Genomic DNA, 23,363 nt, shown 5'->3' on the forward strand with positions numbered 1-23,363 from the left:
GCATTGTACAACACTGCCGTTGCGTGGTTACATTGGAACTGCCCCTCCAACCTAAGCATGCTCTCAATGGTAGGCTGGATTACTTTCTGATGCAGTTTGTCCCATTGCGGTACTCGGTCGCCTTGGTGTCTCAGCCTGACTCTGAGTATGGCTCTTACTGTGGTGCCACTCAGATGTTACTGAGGAGGATGTGGGCAGTCCCACTACACTACTGGGGACAGGGCTAGAAATGCCTTGCTCTTCTTCCCCTTCCACCGCAATAATATCGTCCCCTGATTCTTCATGACCAACTTCAATGGGTTGAGTATTTCTACTTTGTTTTAAGTGAAGTAGGTGATTCTCCCACACAATAGTGTGGTGTATTATGAGATGACGTGCTTGGCCTCTGGTACCATAGTTTGTACCAAGCTTACCGCGCCGAACACTTGTGCGACAAATTGAGCATATAGCAAAGTTCTCCTCCTTGGTGCTAACAGAAAAGAAGTCCCAAACTGGGGATGAGAACTTTCTGACACTGCTGGATGTGCCACTTTCAATACCAGATGAACTGGAGGGTGTGCTTGGAATGTGACTCTGTGCAGCTACACTGTGAAATGCCCCAACGTCAGGAGCAACTACTATTGTGGGCTGTTCTTGCGGCTGCTGCTCTTCTTGCGGCTTCTGCTGCTGTTCTTGTTGCGGCTGCTTCTGTTCTTGTTGCGGCTGCTGCTGTTCTTTTTGCAACTGCTGCTGTTCTTGTTGTGGCTGCTGCTGTTCTTGTTGCGGCTGCTGCTGTTCTTGTTGCAGCTGCACAGTTGCACAGCTGCTGAGTTTCCGCCTGCATTGCTTGTGTACTACTTTGCGATAATGATATTTCCACATCATTGCTCGTTAGTAGACTGGCTACCTCTGTGACACTCAAGGGCTTGGGCCTAAGTTGGTGGTGTTGGACCGCTGGTGCAGAGGTGCTGTTCCCAGCTTGGTTCCCGGACAACGCTGCTGCAGGCGTAACTTTTTTGTTCCCAAAAAAATCATTGGCGGGCACACCAGTCGTGGTCAATGGCACTTCCCTATTCTGTTCCTTCTTCTCACCGGCAACTTTCTTGGTACTTGACCTGGTACCTTTCTTTGGGGCCATCTTCTTCAGATGTCAGGCAGGATGCAGATGCACAACAAATTGTGGTCACACGTGGACGTGATGCGCAGCAGGACTATTGGCTGGCTGGCAGTATAACGGGTGATGATGACACCTCCTCCTCTGGCTTTTTGTGCACCTGAAAGCAAATAAGCCAGGAGAAGAACATCAGTGAAATGTTGCATTTGTTGTTGTGGTTCAGTTACTTACTACTGTACTAGTGCAAACAAAAGATATAGTCTTTCCATTACTGAGACTTTGTCAACAAGGGCTATGTTATACTACTGTGTACACACACTACACTCTCAGGAAGGATAGGAAAGAGAAGAAGAACCACCAAAATAAAAATGTAATGGAAGTAGGCTGGACCCTATTTGCCATTAAATTATTTGAGCATCACATCATTCATTGAGCTGCTGCTGGCAAGGGGGGGGGGTGGATGGAAGCAGTAAGTCAATAGGAAAACCATGCAGGCCTATATGGCAAAAGCAGGACACTAATAACTCCCAACACCAAAAAAGGCCACCAGCCATATGGACACTCGCAAATCACAAGCAACAAGCAGGGGGGCTGGGAAACACCAGGAGCTGAGGACAAAAGGCCTATAAAAGCCAGGCAAAAGATGCATGCTAAAGCACACTGCTCTATCTTTTTAATGCAACAAAATGCAAAAGCGAAAATACACAGGCCCCAAAAAGGTCTGCAGGGTGCATGCATTGCACACCAACACACACCAGACACATACAACTAAGGCATGTCTTTAAGACGCCCAACATCAGAAAGCCCACCCCAAAACAAACACACTTGCCAACTCAATCCAATGCCATCCAGGCCCTAAATGATGTCTAAATTCAACAGACCACACAGAAACACTTGATTAATAAAGCTGTGGCTATCTGCTCTGAGCCTACTGGATGAAAGCAGGCCTGTTGGCAAGCAAGGCCAGACAAGCTTGCAGTCCTAGGCTTCAAAATGGCCACCAGCCACATGGCCAGGCCCAACATCAGAAAGACCACCCACCAAAAAAAACACTTGCCAACTCAATCCAATGCCATCCATGCCCTAAATGATGTCTAAAATCAACAGACTACACAGAAACACTGGATTAATAAAGCTGTGGCTACCTGCTCTGAGCCTTCTGGATGAAAGCAGACTTGTTGGCAGACAAGGGCAGACAAGCTTGCAGGCCCATGCTTCAAAATGGCCACCAGCCACATGGCCAGGCCCAACATCAGAAAGCCCACCCCAAAAAAAACACACTTGCCAACTCAATCCAATGCCATCCATGCCCTAAATGATGTCTAAATTCAAAAGACCACACAGAAACACTTGATTAATAAAGCTGTGCCTACCTGCTCTGAGCCTACTGGATGAAAGCAGGCCTGTTGGCAGACAAGGCCAGACAAGCTTGCAGGCCTAGGCTTCAAAATGGCCCCAGCCACATGGCCAGGCCCAACATCAGAAAGCCCACCCCCAAAAAAACACACTTGCCAACTCAATCCAATGCCATCCATGCCCTAAATTATGTCTAAATTCAACAGACCTCACAGAAACACTTGATTATTAAAGTGGTGGCTACCGGCTCTGGGCCTACTGCATGAAAGCGGCCCTGTTGGCAGACAAGGCCAGACAAGCTTGCAGGCCTAGACATCAAAATGGCCACCAGCCACATGGCCGGGCCAAAACTCAGAAAGCCCACCCCAAAAAGAAACACACTTGCCAACTCAATCCAATACCATCCATGCCCTAAATGGTGTCTCAATTCAACAGACCACACAGAAACACTTGATTAATAAAGCTATGGCTGCCTGCTCTGAGCCTACTGCATGAAAGCAGGCCTGTGGGCAGAAACAGCCAGACAAGCTTGCAGACCTATGCTTCAAAATGGCCACCAGCCACATGGCCAGGCCCAACATCAGAAAGCCCGCCCCAAAAAACACACTTGCCAACTCAATTCAATGCCATCCATGTCCTAAATGATGTCTACATTTAACAGCCCACACAGCAACACTTGATTAATAAAGCTGTGGCTACCTGCTCTGAGCCCACTGGTTGAAAGCAGGCCTGTTGGCAGACAAGGCCAGACAAGCTTGCAGGCCTAGGCTTCAAAATGGCCACCAGTCACATGGCCAGGCTCAACATCAGAAAGCCCACCCCAAGAAAAAAACACACTTGCCAACTCTATCTAATGCCATCCATGCCCTAAATGATGTCTAAATTCAACAGACCACACAGAAATGCTTGTGTAATAAAGCGGTGGCTACCTGCTCTGAGCCTACTGCATGAAAGCCGGCCTGTTGGCAGACAAGGCCAGACAAGCTTGCAGGTCTTGGTTTCAAAATGGCCACCAGGCACATGGCCAGGCCCAACATCAGAAAGACCACCCCCAAAAAAACACACATGCCAACTCAATCCAATGCCATCCATGCCCTAAATGATGTCTAAAATCAACAGACTACACAGAAACACTGGATTAATAAAGCTGTGGCTACCTGCTCTGAGCCTTCTGGATGAAAGCAGACTTGTTGGCAGACAAGGCCAGACAAGCATGCAGGCCCATGCTTCAAAATGGCCACCAGCCACATGGCCAGGCCCAACATCAGAAAGCCCACCCCCCAAAAAAAAACACTTGTCAACTCAATCCAGTGCCATTGATGCCCTAAGTGATATATAAATTCAACAGACCACACAGAAACACTTGATTAATAAAGCGTGTCTACCTGCTCTGAGACTACTGGATGAAAGCAGGCCTGTTGGCAGACAAGGCCAGACAAACTTGCAGGCCTAGGCTTCAAAATGACCCCAGCCACATGGCCAGGCCCAACATCAGAAAGCCCACCCGCAAAAAAAACACACTTGCCAACTCAATCCAATGCCATCCATGTCCTAAATGATGTCTAAATTTAACAGACCACACAGAAACACTTGATTAATAAAGCTGTGGCTACCTGCTTTGAGTCTACTGGATGAAAGCAGGCCTGTTGGCAGACAAGGCCAGACAAGCTTGCAGGCCTAGGCTTCAAAATGGCCACCAGCCTTATGGCCAGGCCCAACATCAGAAAGACCACCCACCAAAAAAAAACACTTGCCAACTCAATCCAATGCCATCGATGCCCTAAATGATGTGTAAAATCAACAGACTACACAGAAACACTGGATTAATAAAGCTGTGGCTACCTGCTCTGAGCCTTCTGGATGAAAGCAGACTTGTTGGCAGACAAGGCCAGACAAGCTTGCAGGCCCATGCTTCAAAATGGCCACTAGCCACATGGCCAGGCCCAACATCAGAAAGCCTACCCCAAGAAAAAACCACACTTGCCAACTCAATCCAATGCCACCCATGCCCTAAATGATGTCTAAATTCAACAGACCACACAGAAACACTTGATTAATAAAGCGGAGGCTACCTGCTCTGAGCCAACTGCATGAAAGCAGGCCTGTTGGCAGACAAGGCCAGACAAGCTTGCAGGCCTAGGCTTTAAAATGGCCACCAGCCACATGGCCAGGCCCAAATTCAGAAAGCCCGCCCCAAAAAAACACACTTGCCAACGCAATTCAGTGCCATCGATGCCCTAAATGATGTATAAAGTCAACAGACCACACAGAAACACTTGATTAATAAAGCTGTGCCTACCTGCTCTGAGCCTACTGGATGAAAGCAGGCCTGTTCGCAGACAAGGCCAGACAAACTTGCAGGCCTAGGCTTCAAAATGGCCCCAGCCACATGGCCAGGACCAACATCAGAAAGCCCACCCCCAAAAAAACACACTTGCCAACTCAATCAAATGCCATCCATGTCCTAAATGATGTCTAAATTCAATAGAGCACACAGAAACATTTGATTAATAAAGCTGTGGCTACCTGCTTTGAGCCTACTGGATAAAAGCAGGCCTGTTGGCAGACAAGGCCAGACAAGCTTGCAGGCCCAGGCTTCAAAATGGCCACCAGCTACATGGCCAGGCCCAACATCAGAAAGCCCACACCAAAAAAAACACACTTGCAAACTCAATCCAATGCCATCCATGCCCTAAATTATGTCTAAATTCAACAGACCACACAGAAACACTTGATTAATAAAGCTGTGACTACCTGGTCAGGATGAAAGCAGGCCTGTTGGCAGACAAGACCAGACAATCTTGCAGGCCTAGGCTTCAAAATGCCCACCAGCCACATGGTCAGGCCCAACATCAGAAAGCCCACCCCAAGAAAAAAACACACTTGCCAACTCTATCTAATGCCATCCATGCCCTAAATGATGTCTAAATTCAACAAACCACACAGAAACACTTGTGTAATAAAGCGGTGGCTACCTGCTCTGAGCCTACTGCATGAAAGCAGGCCTGTTGGCAGACAAGGCCAGACAAGCTTGCAGGCCTTGGTTTCAAAATGGCCACCAGGCACATGGCCAGGCACAACATCAGAAAGACCACCCCCAAAAAAAAACAATTGCCAACTTAATCCAATGCCATCTATGCTCTAAATGATGTCTAAAATCAACAGACTACACAGAAACACTGGATTAATAAAGCTGTGGCTACCTGCTCTGAGCCTTCTGGATGAAAGCAGGCCTGTTGGCAGACAAGGCCAGACAAGCTTGCAGGCACATGCTTCAAAATGGCCACCAGCCACATCGCCAGGCCCAACATCAGAAAGCCCACCTAAAAAAAAAAACACTTGCCAACTCAATCCAATGCCATCCATGCCCTAAATTATGTCTAAATTCAAAAGACCACACAGAAACAATTGATTAATAAAGCTGTGGCTACCTGCTCTGAGCCTACTGGATTAAACCAGGCCTGTTGGCAGACAAGGCCAGACAAGCTTGCAGGCCTAGGCTTCAAAATGGCCACCAGCCACATTTCCATGCCCAACATCAGAAAGCTCACCCCAAAAAAACACACTTGCTAACTCAATCCAGTGCCATTGATGCCCTAAGTGATATACAAATTCAACAGACCACACAGAAACACTTGATTAATAAAGCTGTGTCTACCTGCTCTGAGCCTACTGGATGAAAGCAGGCCTGTTGGCAGACAAGGCCAGACAAGCTTGCAGGCCTAGGCTTGAAAATGGCCCCAGCCACATGGCCAGGCCCAACATCAGAAAGCCCACCCGCAAAAAAACACACTTGCCAACTCAATCCAAAGCCATCCATGTCCTAAATGATGTCTAAATTCAACAGACCACACAGAAACATTAGATTAATAAAGCTGTGACTACCTGCTTTGAGCCTACTGGATGAAAGCAGGCCTGTTGGCAGACAAGGCCAGACAAGCTTGCAGGCCTAGGATTCAAAATGGCCACCAGCCACATGGCCAGACCCAACATCAGAAAGACTACCCACCAAAAAAAACACTTGCCAACTCAATCCAATGCCATCCATGCCCTAAATGATGTCTAAAATCAACAGACTACACAGAAACACTGGATTAATAAAGCTGTGGCTACCTGCTCTGAGCCTTCTGGATGAAAGCTGACTTGTTGGCAGACAAGGCCAGACAAGCTTGCAGGCCCATGCTTCAAAATGGCCACCAGCCACATGGCCTGGCCCAACATCAGAAATCCCACCCCAAAAAAAAAACACTTGCCAACTCAATCCAATGCCATCCATGCCCTAAATGATGTCTAAATTCAAAAGACCACACAGAAACACTTGATTAATAAAGCTGTGGCTACCTGCTCTGAGCCTATTGGATTAAAGCAGGCCTGTTGGCAGACAAGGCCAGACAAGCTTGCAGGCCTAGGCTTCAAAATGGCCACCAGCCACATGGCCAGGCCCAACTTCAGAAAGCCCACCCCAAGAAAAAAACACACTTGCCAACTCAATCCAATGCCATCCATGCCCTAAATGATGTCTAAATTCAACAGACCACACAGAAACACTTGATTAATAAAGCTGTGCCTACCTGCTCTGAGCCTACTGGATGAAAGCAGGCCTGTTGGCAGACAAGGCCAGACAAGCTTGCAGGCCTAGGCTTCAAAATGGCCCCAGCCACATGGCCAGGCCCAAAATCAGAAAGCCCACCCCCCAAAAAACACACTTGCCAACTCAATCCAATGCCATCCATGCCCTAAATTATGTCTAAATTCAACAGACCTCACAGAAACACTTGATTATTAAAGTGGTGGCTACCGGCTCTGGGCCTACTGCATGAAAGCGGCCCTGTTGGCAGACAAGGCCAGACAAGCTTGCAGGCCCATGCTTCAAAATGGCCACCAGCCACATGGCCAGGCCCAACATCAGAAAGCCCACCTAAAAAAAACACACTTGCCAACTCAATCCAATGCCATCCATGCCCTAAATTATGTTTAAATTTTGAAATACCACACAGAAACAATTGATTAATAAAGCTGTGGCTACCTGCTCTGAGCCTACTGGATTAAAGCAGGCCTGTTGGAAGGCAAGGCCAGACAAGCTTGCAGGCCTAGGCTTCAAAATGGCCACCAGCCACATTGCCAGGCCCAACATCAGAAAGCCCGCCCCAAAAAACACACTTGCTAACTCAATCCAGTGCCATTGATGCCCTAAGTGATATATAAATTCAACAGACCACACAGAAACACTTGATTAATAAAGCGTGTATACCTGCTCTGAGTCTACTGGATGAAAGCAGGCCTGTTGGCAGACAAGGCCAGACAAACTTGCAGGCCTAGGCTTCAAAATGACCCCAGCCACATGGCCAGGCCCAACATCATAAAGCCCACCCGCAAAAAAAACTACACTTGCCAACTCAATCCAATGCAATCCATGTCCTAAATGATGTCTAAATTCAACAGACCACACAGAAACACTTGATTAATAAAGCTGTGGCTACCTGCTTTGAGCCTACTGGATGAAAGCAGGCCTGTTGGTAGACAAGGCCAGACAAGCTTGCAGGCCCAGGCTTCAAAATGGCCATCAGCTACATGGCAAGGCCCAACATCGGAAAGCCCACCCCAAAAAAACCACACTTGCCAACTCAATCCAATGCCATCCATGCCCTAAATGATGTCTAAATTCAACAGCCCACACAGAAACACTTGATTAATAAAGCTGTGGCTACCTGCTCTGAGCCTACTGGATGAAAGCAGGCCTGTTGGCAGACAAGGCCAGCCAGGCCCAACATCAGAAAGACCACCCACGAAAAAAAACACTTGCCAACTCAATCCAATGCCATCCATGCCCTAAATGATGTCTAAAATCAACAGACTACACAGAAACACTGGATTAATAAAGCTGTGGCTACCTGCTCTGAGCCTTCTGGATGAAAGCTGACTTGTTGGCAGACAAGGCCAGACAAGCTTGCAGGCCCATGCTTCAAAATGGCCACCAGCCACATGGCCTGGCCCAACATCAGAAATCCCACCCCAAAAAAAAAAAACTTGCCAACTCAATCCAATGCCATCCATGCCCTAAATGATGTCTAAATTCAAAAGACCACACAGAAACACTTGATTAATAAAGCTGTGGCTACCTGCTCTGAGCCTATTGGATTAAAGCAGGCCTGTTGGCAGACAAGGCCAGACAAGCTTGCAGGCCTAGGCTTCAAAATGGCCACCAGCCACATGGCCAGGCCCAACTTCAGAAAGCCCACCCCAAGAAAAAAAAACACTTGCCAACTCAATCCAATGCCATCCATGCCCTAAATGATGTCTAAATTCAACAGACCACACAGAAACACTTGATTAATAAAGCTGTGCCTACCTGCTCTGAGCCTACTGGATGAAAGCAGGCCTGTTGGCAGACAAGGCCAGACAAGCTTGCAGGCCTAGGCTTCAAAATGGCCCCAGCCACATGGCCAGGCCCAAAATCAGAAAGCCCACCCCCCAAAAAACACACTTGCCAACTCAATCCAATGCCATCCATGCCCTAAATTATGTCTAAATTCAACAGACCTCACAGAAACACTTGATTATTAAAGTGGTGGCTACCGGCTCTGGGCCTACTGCATGAAAGCAGCCCTGTTGGCAGACAAGGCCAGACAAGCTTGCAGGCCCATGTTTCAAAATGGCCACCAGCCACATGGCCAGGCCCAACATCAGAAAGCCCACCTAAAAAAAACACACTTGCCAACTCAATCCAATGCCATCCATGCCCTAAATTATGTTTAAATTTAAAAGACCACACAGAAACAATTGATTAATAAAGCTGTGGCTACCTGCTCTGAGCCTACTGGATTAAAGCAGGCCTGTTGGAAGGCAAGGCCAGACAAGCTTGCAGACCTAGGCTTCAAAATGGTCACCAGCCACATTGCCAGGCCCAACATCAGAAAGCCCGCCCCAAAAAACACACTTGCTAACTCAATCCAGTGCCATTGATGCCCTAAGTGATATATAAATTCAACAGACCACACAGAAACACTTGATTAATAAAGCGTGTATACCTGCTCTGAGCCTACTGGATGAAAGCAGGCCTGTTGGCAGACAAGGCCAGACAAACTTGCAGGCCTAGGCTTCAAAATGACCCCAGCCACATGGCCAGGCTCAACATCAGAAAGCCCACCTGCAAAAAAAACTACACTTGCCAACTCAATCCAATGCAATCCATGTCCTAAATGATGTCTAAATTCAACAGACCACACAGAAACACTTGATTAATAAAGCTGTGGCTACCTGCTTTGAGCCTACTGGATGAAAGCAGGCCTGTTGGCAGACAAGGCCAGACAAGCTTGCAGGCCCAGGCTTCAAAATGGCCATCAGCTACATGGCCAGGCCCAACATCAGAAAGACCACCCACCAAAAAAAACACTTGCCAACTCAATCCAATGCCATTGATGCCCTAAATGATATCTAAAATCAACAGACTACACAGAAACACTGGATTAATAAAGCTGTGGCTACCTGCTCTGAGCCTTCTGGATGAAAGCAGACTTGTTGGCAGACAAGGCCAGACAAGCTTGCAGGCCCATGCTTCAAAATGGCCACCAGCCACATGGCCAGGCCCAACATCAGAAAGCCCACCCCAAGAAAAAAAACACTTGCCAACTCAATCCAATGCCACCCATGCCCTAAATGATGTCTAAATTCAACAGACCACACAGAAACACTTGATTAATAAAGCGGAGGCAACCTGCTCTGAGCCTACTGCATGAAAGCAGGCCTGTTGGCAGACAAGGCCAGACAAGCTTGCAGGCCTAGGCTTTAAAATGGCCACCAGCCACATGGCCAGGCCCAAATTCAGAAAGCCCGCCCCAAAAAAACACACTTGCCAACACAATCCAGTGCCATCGATGCCCTAAATGATGTATAAATTCAACAGACCACACAGAAACACTTGATTAATAAAGCTGTGGCTACCTGCTTTGAGCCTACTGGATAAAAGCAGGCCTGTTGGCAGACAAGGCCAGACAAGATTGCAGGCCCAGGCTTTAAAATGGCCACCAGCTACATGGCCAGGCCCAACATCGGAAAGCCCATCCCAAAAAAACCACACTTGCAAACTCAATCCAATGCCATCCATGCCCTAAATGATGTCTAAAATCAACAGACCACGCAGAAACACTTGATTAATAAAGCTGTGACTACCTGGTCTGAGCCTACTGGATGAAAGCAGGCCTGTTGGCAGACAAGGCCAGACAATCTTGCAGGCCTAGGCTTCAAAATGCCCACCAGCCACATGGCCTGGCCCAACATCAGAAATCCCACCCCAAAAAAAAAACACTTGCCAACTCAATCCAATGCCATCCATGCCCTAAATGATGTCTAAATTCAAAAGACCACACAGAAACACTTGATTAATAAAGCTGTGGCTACCTGCTCTGAGCCTATTGGATTAAAGCAGGCCTGTTGGCAGACAAGGCCAGACAAGCTTGCAGGCCTAGGCTTCAAAATGGCCACCAGCCACATGGCCAGGCCCAACATCAGAAAGCCCACCCCAAGAAAAAAACACACTTGCCAACTCAATCCAATGCCATCCATGCCCTAAATGATGTCTAAATTCAACAGACCACACAGAAACACTTGATTAATAAAGCTGTGCCTACCTGCTCTGAGCCTACTGGATGAAAGCAGGCCTGTTGGCAGACAAGGCCAGACAAGCTTGCAGGCCTAGGCTTCAAAATGGCCCCAGCCACATGGCCAGGCCCAAAATCAGAAAGCCCACCCCCAAAAAAAAACACTTGCCAACTCAATCCAATGCCATCGATGCCCTAAATGATGTCTAAAATCAACAGACTACACAGAAACACTGGATTAATAAAGCTGTGGCTACCTGCTCTGAGCCTTCTGGATGAAAGCAGACTTGTTGGCAGACAAGGCCAGACAAGCTTGCAGGCCCATGCCTTAAAATGGCCACCAGCCACATGGCCAGGCCCAACATCAGAAATCCCACCCCAAGAAAAAACCACACTTGCCAACTCAATCCAATGCCACCCATGCCCTAAATGATGTCTAAATTCAACAGACCACACAGAAACACTTGATTAATAAAGCGGAGGCAACCTGCTCTGAGCCTACTGCATGAAAGCAGGCCTGTTGGCAGACAAGGCCAGACAAGCTTGCAGGCCTAGGCTTTAAAATGGCCACCAGCCACATGGCCAGGCCCAAATTCAGAAAGCCCGCCCCAAAAAAACACACTTGCCAACACAATCCAGTGCCATCGATGCCCTAAATGATGTATAAATTCAACAGACCACACAGAAACACTTGATTAATAAAGCTGTCCCTACCTGCTCTGAGCCTACTGGATGAAAGCAGGCCTGTTGGAAGACAAGGCCAGACAAGCTTGCAGGCCTAGGCTTCAAAATGGCCCCAGCCACATGGCCAGGACCAACATCAGAAAGCCCACCCCCAAAAAACACACTTGCCAACTCAATCAAATGCCATCCATGTCCTAAATGATGTCTAAATTCAATAGACCACACAGAAACATTTGATTAATAAAGATGTGGCTACCTGCTTTGAGCCTACTGGATAAAAGCAGGCCTGTTGGCAGACAAGGCCAGACAATCTTGCAGGCCTAGGCTTCAAAATGCCCACCAGCCACATGGTCAGGCCCAACATCAGAAAGCCCACCCCAAGAAAAAAAAACACTTGCCAACTCAATCCAATGCCATCCATGCCCTAAATGATGTCTAAATTCAACAGACCACACAGAAACACTTGTGTAATAAAGCGGTGGCTACCTGCTCTGAGCCTACTGCTTGAAAGCAGGCCTGTTGGCAGACAAGGCCAGACAAGTTTGCAGGCCTTGGTTTCAAAATGGCCACCAGGCACAAGGCCAGGCCCAAAATCAGAAAGCCCACCCCCAAAAAAACACACTTGCCAACTCAATCCAATGCCATCCATGCCCTAAATTATGTCTAAATTCAACAGAACTCACAGAAACACTTGATTATTAAAGTGGTGGCTACCGGCTCTGGGCCTACTGCATGAAAGCGGCCCTGTTGGCAGACAAGGCCAGACAAGCTTGCAGGCCCATGCTTCAAAATGGCCACCAGCCACATGGCCAGGCCCAACATCAGAAAGCCCACCTAAAAAAAAACACTTGCCAACTCAATCCAATGACATCCATGCCCTAAATTATGTTTAAATTTAAAAGACCACACAGAAACAATTGATTAATAAAGCTGTGGCTACCTGCTCTGGGCCTACTGGATTAAAGCAGGCCTGTTGGCAGGCAAGGCCAGACAAGCTTGCAGGCCTAGGCTTCAAAATGGCCACCAGCCACATTGCCAGGCCCAACATCAGAAAGCCCGCCCCAAAAAAACACACTTGCTAACTCAATCCAGTGCCATTGATGCCCTAAGTGATATATAAATTCAACAGACCACACAGAAACACTTGATTAATAAAGCGTGTATACCTGCTCTGAGCCTACTGGATGAAAGCAGGCCTGTTGGCAGACAAGGCCAGACAAGCTTGCAGGCCTAGGCTTCAAAATGGCCACCAGCCACATGGCCAGGCCCAACATCAGAAAGACCACCCACCAAAAAAAACACTTGCCAACTCAATCCAATGCCATCGATGCCCTAAATGATGTCTAAAATCAACAGACTACACAGAAACACTGGATTAATAAAGCTGTGGCTACCTGCTCTGAGCCTTCTGGATGAAAGCAGACTTGTTGGCAGACAAGGCCAGACAAGCTTGCAGGCCCATGCTTTAAAATGGCCACCAGCCACATGGCCAGGCCCAACATCAGAAATCCCACCCCAAGAAAAAACCACACTTGCCAACTCAATCCAATGCCACCCATGCCCTAAATGATGTCTAAATTCAACAGACCACACAGAAACACTTGATTAATAAAGCGGAGGCAACCTGCTCTGAGCCTACTGCATGAAAGCAGGCCTGTTGGCAGACAAGGCCAGATAAGCTTGCAGGCCTAGGCTTTAAAATGGCCACCAGCCACATGGCCAGGCCCAAATTTAGAAAGCCCGCCCCAAAAAAACACACTTGCCAACACAATCCAGTGCCATTGATGCCCTAAATGATGTATAAATTCAACAGACCACACAGAAACACTTGATTAATAAAGCTGTCCCTACCTGCTCTGAGCCTACTGGATGAAAGCAGGCATGTTGGAAGACAAGGCCAGACAAGCTTGCAGGCCTAGGCTTCAAAATGGCCCCAGCCACATGGCCAGGAACAACATCAGAAAGCCCACCCCCAAAAAACACACTTGCAAACTCAATCAAATGCCATCCATGTCCTAAATGATGTCTAAATTCAATAGACCACACAGAAACATTTGATTAATAAAGCTGTGGCTACCTGCTTTGAGCCTACTGGATAAAAGCAGGCCTGTTGGCAGACAAGGCCAGACAAGCTTGCAGGCCCAGGCTTCAAAATGGCCACCAGCTACATGGCCAGGCCCAACATCGGAAAGCCCACCCCAAAAAAACCACACTTGCAAACTCAATCCAATGCCATCCATGCCCTAAATTATGACTAAATTCAACAGACCACGCAGAAACACTTGATTAATAAAGCTGTGACTACCTGGTCTGAGCCTACTGGATGAAAGCAGGCCTGTTGGCAGACAAGGCCAGACAATCTTGCAGGCCTAGGCTTCAAAATGCCCACCAGCCACATGGTCAGGCCCAACATCAGAAAGCCCACCCCAAGAAAAAAAAACACTTGCCAACTCTATCTAATGCCATCCATGCCCTAAATGATGTCTAAATTCAACAGACCACACAGAAACACTTGTGTAATAAAGCGGTGGCTACCTGCTCTGAGCCTACTGCTTGAAAGCAGGCCTGTTGGCAGACAAGGATAGACAAGTTTGCAGGCCTTGGTTTCAAAATGGCCACCAGGCACATGGCCAGGCCCAAAATCAGAAAGCCCACCCCCAAAAAAACACACTTGCCAACTTAATCCAATGCCATCCATGCCCTAAATTATGTCTAAATTCAACAGACCTCACAGAAACACTTGATTATTAAAGTGGTGGCTACCGGCTCTGGGCCTACTGCTTGAAAGCGGCCCTGTTGGCAGACAAGGCAAGACAAGCTTGCAGGCCCATGCTTCAAAATGGCCACCAGCCACATGGCCAGGCCCAACATAAGAAAGCCCACCTAAAAAAAACACTTGCCAACTCAATCCAATGCCATCCATGCCCTAAATTATGTTTAAATTTAAAAGACCACACAGAAACAATTGATTAATAAAGCTGTTTCTACCTGCTCTGAGCCTACTGGATTAAAGCAGGCCTGTTGGCAGGCAAGGCCAGACAAGCTTGCAGGCCTAGGCTTCAAAATGGCCACCAGCCACATTGCCAGGCCCAACATCAGAAAGCCCGCCCCAAAAAAACACACTTGCTAACTCAATCCAGTGCCATTGATGCCCTAAGTGATATATAAATTCAACAGACCACACAGAAACACTTGATTAACAAAGCGTGTATACCTGCTCTGAGCCTACTGGATGAAAGCAGGCCTGTTGGCAGACAAGGCCAGACAAGCTTGCAGGCCTAGGCTTCAAAATGGCCACCAGCCACATGGCCAGGCCCAACATCAGAAAGACCACCCACCAAAAAAAACACTTGCCAACTCAATCCAATGCCATCGATGCCCTAAATGATGTCTAAAATCAACAGACTACACAGAAACACTGGATTAATAAAGCTGTGGCAACCTGCTCTGAGCCTTCTGGATGAAAGCAGACTTGTTGGCAGACAAGGCCAGACAAGCTTGCAGGCCCATGCTTCAAAATGGCCACCAGCCACATGGCCAGGCCCAACATCAGAAAGCCCACCCCAAGAAAAAACCACACTTGCCAACTCAATCCAATGCCACCCATGCCCTAAATGATGTCTAAATTCAACAGACCACACAGAAACACTTGATTAATAAAGCGGAGGCAACCTGCTCTGAGCCTGCTGCATGAAAGCAGGCCTGTTGGCAGACAAGGCCAGACAAGCTTGCAGGCCTAGGCTTTAAAATGGCTACCAGCCACATGGCCAGGCCAAATTCAGAAAGCCCGCCCCAAAAAAACACACTTGCCAACACAATCCAGTGCCATCGATGCCCTAAATGATGTATAAATTCAACAGACCACACAGAAACACTTGATTAATAAAGCTGTCCCTACCTGCTCTGAGCCTACTGGATGAAAGCAGGCCTGTTGGCAGACAAGGCCAGACAAGCTTGCAGGCCTAGGCTTCAAAATGGCCCCAGCCACATGGCCAGGACCAACATCAGAAAACCCACCCCCAAAAAACACACTTGCCAACTCAATCAAATGCCATCCATGTCCTAAATGATGTCTAAATTCAATAGACCACACAGAAACATTTGATTAATAAAGCTGTGGCTACCTGCTTTGAGCCTACTGGATAAAAGCAGGCCTGTTGGCAGACAAGGCCAGACAAGCTTGCAGGCCCAGGCTTCAAAATGGCCACCAGCTACATGGCCAGGCCCAACATCGGAAAGCCCACCCCAAAAAAACCACACTTGCAAACTCAATCCAATGCCATCCATGCCCTAAATTATGTCTAAATTCAACAGACCACGCAGAAACACTTGATTAATAAAGCTGTGACTACCTGGTCTGAGCCTACTGGATGAAAGCAGGCCTGTTGGCAGACAAGGCCAGACAATCTTGCAGGCCTAGGCTTCAAAATCCCCACCAGCCACATGGTCAGGCCCAACATCAGAAAGCCCACCCCAAGAAAAAAACACACTTGCCAACTCTATCTAATGCCATCCATGCCCTAAATGATGTCTAAATTCAACAGACCACACAGAAACACTTGTGTAATAAAGCGGTGGCTACCTGTTCTGAGCCTACTGCTTGAAAGCAGGCCTGTTGGCAGACAAGGCCAGACAAGTTTGCAGGCCTTGGTTTCAAAATGGCCACCAGGCACATGGCCAGGCCCAACATCAGAAAGACCACCCCCAAAAAAACACTTGCCAACTCAATCCAATGCCATCTATGCCCTAAATGATGTCTAAAATCAACAGACCACACAGAAACACTTGATTAATAAAGCTGTGTCTACCTGCTCTGAGCCTACTGGATGAAAGCAGGCCTGTTGGCAGACAAGGCCAGACAAGCGTGCAGGCCTAGGCTTCAAAATGGCCCCAGCCACATGGCCAGGCCCAACATCAGAAAGCCCACCCGCAAAAAAAACACACTTGCCAACTCAATCCAAAGCCATCCATGTCCTAAATGATGTCTAAATTCAACAGACCGCACAGAAACACTTGATTATTTAAAGCTGTGACTACCTGCTTTGAGCCTACTGGATGAAAGCAGGCCTGTTGGCAGACAAGGCCAGACAAGCTTGCAGGCCTAGGCTTCAAAATGGCCACCAGCCACATGGCCAGGCCCAACATCAGAAAGACCACCCACCAAAAAAAACCACTTGCCAACTCAATCCAATGCCATCCATGCCCTAAATGATGTCTAAAATCAACAGACTACACAGAAACACTGGATTAATAAAGCTGTGGCTACCTGCTCTGAGCCTTCTGGATGAAAGCAGACTTGTTGGCAGACAAGGCCAGACAAGCTTGCAGGCCCATGCTTCAAAATGGCCACCAGCCACATGGCCAGGCCCAACATCGGAAAGCTCACCCCAAGAAAAAAAAAACTTGCCAACTCAATCCAATGCCATCCATGCCCTAAATGATGTCTAAATTCAACAGACCACACAGAAACACTTGATTAATAAAGCTGTGCCTACCTGCTCTGAGCCTATTGGATGAAAGCAGGCCTGTTGGCAGACAAGGCCAGACACGCTTGCAGGCCTAGGCTTCAAAATGGCCCCAGCCACATGGCCAGGCCCAACATCAGAAAGCCCACCCCCAAAAAAACACACTTGCCAACTCAATCCAATGCCATCCATGCCCTAAATTATGTCTAAATTCAACAAACCTCACAGAAACACTTGATTAATAAAGTGGTGGCTACCGGCTCTGGGCCTACTGCATGAAAGCGGCCCTGTTGGCAGACAAGGCCAGACAAGCTTACAGGCCTAGACATCAAAATGGCCACCAGCCACATGGCCAGGCCAAAAGTCAGAAAGCCCACCCCAAAAAGAAACACACTTGCCAACTCAATCCAATGCCATCCATTACCTAAATGATATCTACATTCAACAGACCACACAGAAACACTTGATTAATAAAGCTATGGCTGCCTTCTCTGAGCCTACTGCATGAAAGCAGGCCTGTTGGCAGAAACGGCCAGACAAACTTGCAGGCTTAGTTTCCAAAATGGCCACCAGCCACATGGCCAGGCCCAACATCAGAAAGCCCACCCCAAAATAAAACACACTAGCCAACTCAATCCAATGCCATCCATGCCCTAAATGATGTCTAAATTCAACAGACCACACAGAAACACTTGATTAATAAAGCTGTGCCTACCTGCTCTGAGCCTACTGGAAGAAAGCAGGCCTGTTGGCAGACAAGGCCAGACAAGCTTGCAGGCCTAGGCTTCAAAATGGCCCCAGCCACATGGCCAGGCCCAACATCAGAAAGCCCACCCCCAAAAAAACACACTTGCCAACTCAATCCAATGCCATCCATGCCCTAAATTATGTCTAAATTCAACAGACCTCACAGAAACACTTGATTATTAAAGTGGTGGCTACCGGCTCTGGGCCTACTGCATGAAAGCGGCCCTGTTGGCAGACAAGGCCAGACAAGCTTGCAGGCCCATGCTTCAAAATGGCCCCAGCCACATGGCCAGGCCCAACATCAGAAAGCCCACCCCCAAAAAAACACACTTGCCAACTCAATCCAATGCCATCCATGCCCTAAATGATGTCTAAATTCAACAGACCACACAAAAACACTTGATTAATAAAGCTTTGGCTACCTGCTCTGAGCCGACTGGATGAAAGCAGGCCTGTGGGCAGACAAGGTCAGACAAGCTTGCAGGCCTAGGCTTCAAAATGGCCCCAGCCACGTGTCCAGGCCCAACATCAGAACGCCAACCCGAAGAAAAAAAACCTCACATGCCAACTCAATGTAATGCCATCCATGCCCTAAATGATGTCTAAACTCAATAGACCACACAGAAACACTTGATTAATAAAGCTGTGGCTACCTGCTCTGAGCCTACCGGATGAAAGCAGGACTGTTGGCAGATAAGGCCAGATAAGCTTGCAGGCCTACGCTTCAAAATGGCCACCAGCCACATGGCCAGGCCCAACATCAGAAAGCGCCCCCCCCCCCCAAAGAAAACTTGCCAACTCAATCTAATGCATCCATGCCCTAAATGATGTCTAAATTCAACAGACCACACAGAAACACTTGATTAATAAAGCTGTGGCTACCTGCTCTGAGCCTACGGGATGAAAGCAGGCCTGTTGGCAGACAAGACCAGAGAAGCTTGCAGGCCTAGGCTTCAAAATGGCCACCAGCCACATGGCCAGGGCCAACATCATAAAGCCCGCCCCAAAAAAACACACTTTCCAACTCAATTCAATGCCATCCATGCCCTAAATGATGTCTAAATTCAACAGCCCACACAGCAACACTTGATTAATAAAGCTGTGGCTAACTGCTCTGAGCCCACTGGTTGAAAGCAGGCCTATTGGCAGACAAGGCCAGACAAGCTTGCAGGCCTAGGCTTCAAAATGGCCACCAGTCACATGGCCAGGCTCAACATCAGAAAGCCCACCCCAAGAAAAAAACACACTTGCCAACTCTATCTAATGCCATCCATGCCCTAAATGATGTCTAAATTCAACAGCCCACACAGCAACACTTGATTAATAAAGCTGTGGCTAACTGCTCTGAGCCCACTGGTTGAAAGCAGGCCTGTTGGCAGACAAGGCCAGACAAGCTTGCAGGCCTTGGTTTCAAAATGGCCACCAGGCACATGGCCAGGCCCAACATCAGAAAGACCACCCCCAACAAAACACACATGCCAACTCAATCCAATGCCATCCATGCCCTAAATGATGTCTAAAATCAACAGACTACACAGAAACACTGGATTAATAAAGCTGTGGCTACCTGCTCTGAGCCTTCTGGATGAAAGCAGGCCTGTTGGCAGACAAGGCCAGACAGGCTTGCAGGCCCATGCTTCAAAATGGCCACCAGCCACATGGCCAGGCCCAACATCAGAAAGCCCACCTAAAAAAACACACTTGCCAACTCAATCCAATGCCAATCATGCCCTAAATTATGTTTAAATTTTAAAGACCACACAGAAACAATTGATTAATAAAGCTGTGGCTACCTGCTCTGAGCCTACTGGATTAAAGCAGCCCTGTTGGCAGACAAGGCCAGACAAGCTTGCAGGCCTAGGCTTCAAAATGGCCACCAGCCACATAGCCAGGTCCAACATCAGAAAGCCCGCCCCAAAAAACACACTTGCCATTTCAATTCAATGCCATCCATGCCCTAAATGATGTCTAAATTCAACAGCCCACACAGCAACACTTGATTAATAAAGCTGTGGCTACCTGCTCTGAGCCCACTGGTTGAAAGCAGGCCTGTTGGCAGACAAGGCCAGACAAGCTTGCAGGCCTAGGCTTCAAAATGGCCACCAGTCACATGGCCAGGTTTAACATCAGAAAGCCCACCCCAAGAAAAAAAAAAACTTGCCAACTCTATCTAATGCCATCCATGCGCTTAATGATGTCTAAATTCAACAGACCACACAGAAAGGCTTGTGTAATAAAGTGGTGGCTACCTGCTCTGAGCCTACTGCATGAAAGCCGGCCTGTTGGCAGACAAGGCCAGACAAGTTTGCAGGCCTTGGTTTCAAAATGGCCACCAGGCACATGGCCAGGCCCAACATCAGAAAGACCACCCCCAAAAAACACACATGCCAACTCAATCCAATGCCATCCATGCCCTAAATGATGTCTAAAATCAACAGACTACACAGAAACACTGGATTAATAAAGCTGTGGCTACCTGCTCTGAGCCTTCTGGATGAAAGCAGGCCTGTTGGCAGACAAGGCCAGACAAGCTTGCAGGCCCATGCTTCAAAATGGCCACCAGCCACATGGCCAGGCCCAACATCAGAAAGCCCACCTAAAAAAACACACTTGCCAACTCAATCCAATGCCATCCATGCCCTAAATTATGTTTAAATTTAAAAGACCACACAGAAACAATTGATTAATAAAGCTGTGGCTACCTGCTCTGAGCCTACTGGATTAAAGCAGGCCAGTTGGCAGACAAGGCCAGACAAGCTTGCAGGCCTAGGCTTCAAAATGGCCACCAGCCACATTGCCAGGCCCAACATCAGAAAGCCCGCCCCAAAAAAACACACTTGCTAACTCAATCCAGTGCCATTGATGCCCAAGTGATATATAAATTCAACAGACCACACAGAAACACTTGATTAATAAAGCGTGTCTACCTGCTCTGAGCCTACTGGATGAAAGCAGGCCTGTTGGCAGACAAGGCCAGACAAACTTGCAGGCCTAGGCTTCAAAATGACCCCAGCCACATGGCCAGGCCCAACATCAGAAAGCCCACCCGCAAAAAAAACACACTTGCCAACTCAATCCAATGCCATCCATGTCCTAAATGATGTCTAAATTCAACAGACCACACAGAAACACTTGATTAATAAAGCTGTGGCTACCTGCTTTGAGCCTACTGGATGAAAGCAGGCCTGTTGGCAGACAAGGCCAGACAAGCTTGCAGGCCCAGGCTTCAAAATGGCCATCAGCTACATGGCGAGGCCCAACATCGGAAAGCTCACCCCAAAAAAACCACACTTGCCAACTCAATCCAATGCCATCCATGCCCTAAATGATGTCTAAATTCAACAGCCCACACAGAAACACTTGATTAATAAAGCTGTGGCTACCTGCTCTGAGCCTACTGGATGAAAGCAGGCCTGTTGGCAGACAAGGCCAGACAAGCTTGCAGGCCTAGGCTTCAAAATGGCCACCAGCCACATGGCCAGGCCCAACATCAGAAAGACCACCCACCAAAAAAAACGCTTGCCAACTCAATCCAATGCCATCGATGCCCTAAATGATGTCTAAAATCAACAGACTACACAGAAACACTAGATTAATAAAGCTGTGGCTACCTGCTCTGAGCCTTCTGGATGAAAGCAGACTTGTTGGCAGACAAGGCCAGGCAAGCTTGCAGGCCCATGCTTCAAAATGGCCACCAGCCACATGGCCAGGCCCAACATCAGAAAGCCCACCCCAAGAAAAAAACACACTTGCCAACTCAATCCAATGCCACCCATGCCCTAAATGATGTCTATATTCAACAGACCACACAGAAACACTTGATTAATAATGCGGAGGCAACCTGCTCTGAGCCTACTGCATGAAAGCAGGCCTGTTGGCAGACATGGCCAGACAAGCTTGCAGGCCCATGCTTCAAAATGGCCACCAGCCACATGGCCAGGCCCAACATCAGAAAGCCCACCCCAAGGAAAAACCACACTTGCCAAAGCAATCCAGTGCCATCGATGCCCTAAATGATGTCTAAATTCAACAGACCACACCGAAACACTTGATTAATAAAGCTGTGCCTACCTGCTCTGAGCCTACTGGATGAAAGCAGGCCTGTTGGCAGACAAGGCCAGACAAGCTTGCAGGCCTAGGCTTCAAAATGGCCCCAGCCACATGGCCAGGACCAACATCAGAAAGCCCACCCCCAAAAAAACACACTTGCCAACTCAATCAAATGCCATGCATGTACTTAATGATGTCTAAATTCAATGGACCACACAGAAACATTTGATTAATAAAGCTGTGGCCACCTGCTTTGAGCCTACTGGATAAAAGCAGGCCTGTTGGCAGACAAGGCCAGACAAGCTTGCAGGCCCAGGCTTTAAAATGGCCACCAGCTACATGGCCAGGCCCAACATCAGAAAGCCCACCCCAAAATAACCACACTTGCAAACTCAATCCAATGCCATCCAAGCCCTAAATGATGTCTAAATTCAACAGCCCAACCAGAAACACTTGATTAATAAAGCTGTGGCTACCTGCTCTGAGCCTACTGGATGAAAGCAGTCCTGTTGGCAGACAAGGCCAGACAAGCTTGCAAGCCTAGGCTTCAAAATGGCCACCAGCCACATGGCCAGGCCCAACATCAGAAAGCCCACCCTAAGAAAAAAACACACTTACCAACACAATCCAATGCCATCCATGCCCTAAATGATGTCTAAATTCAACAGTACTCACAGAAACACTTGATTATTAAAGTGGTGGCTACTGGCTCTGGGCTTACTGCATGAAAGCGGCCCTGTTGGCAGACAAGGCCAGACAAGCTTGCAGGCCTAGACATCAAAATGGCCACCAGCCACATGGCCGGGCCAAACATCAGAAAGCCCACCCCAAAAAGAAACACACTTGCCAACTCAATCCAATGCCATCCATGACCTAAATGATGTCTAAATTGAACAGACCACACAGAAACACTTGATTAATATTGCGGAGGCTACCTGCTCTGAGCCTACTGCATGAAAGCAGGCCTGTTGGCAGACATGGCCAGACAAGCTTGCAGGCCCATGCTTCAAAATGGCCACCAGCCACATGGCCAGGCCCAACATCAGAAAGCCCACCCCAAGAAAAAACCACACTTGCCAACGCAATCCAGTGCCATCGATGCCCTAAATGATGTCTAAATTCAACAGACCACACAGAAACACTTGATTAATAAAGCTGTGCCTACCTGCTCTGAGCCTACTGGATGAAAGCAGGCCTGTTGGCAGACAAGGCCAGACAAGCTTGCAGGCCTAGGCTTCAAAATGGCCCCAGCCACATGGCCAGGACCAACATCAGAAAGCCCACCCCCCAAAAAAACCACTTGCCAACTCAATCAAATGCCATCCATGTCCTAAATGATGTCTAAATTCAATAGACCACACAGAAACATTT

This window comes from Lissotriton helveticus, chromosome 4_1, assembly GCF_964261635.1.
Source record: "Lissotriton helveticus chromosome 4_1, aLisHel1.1, whole genome shotgun sequence".
Classification (NCBI taxonomy): Eukaryota; Metazoa; Chordata; class Amphibia; order Caudata; family Salamandridae; genus Lissotriton; species Lissotriton helveticus.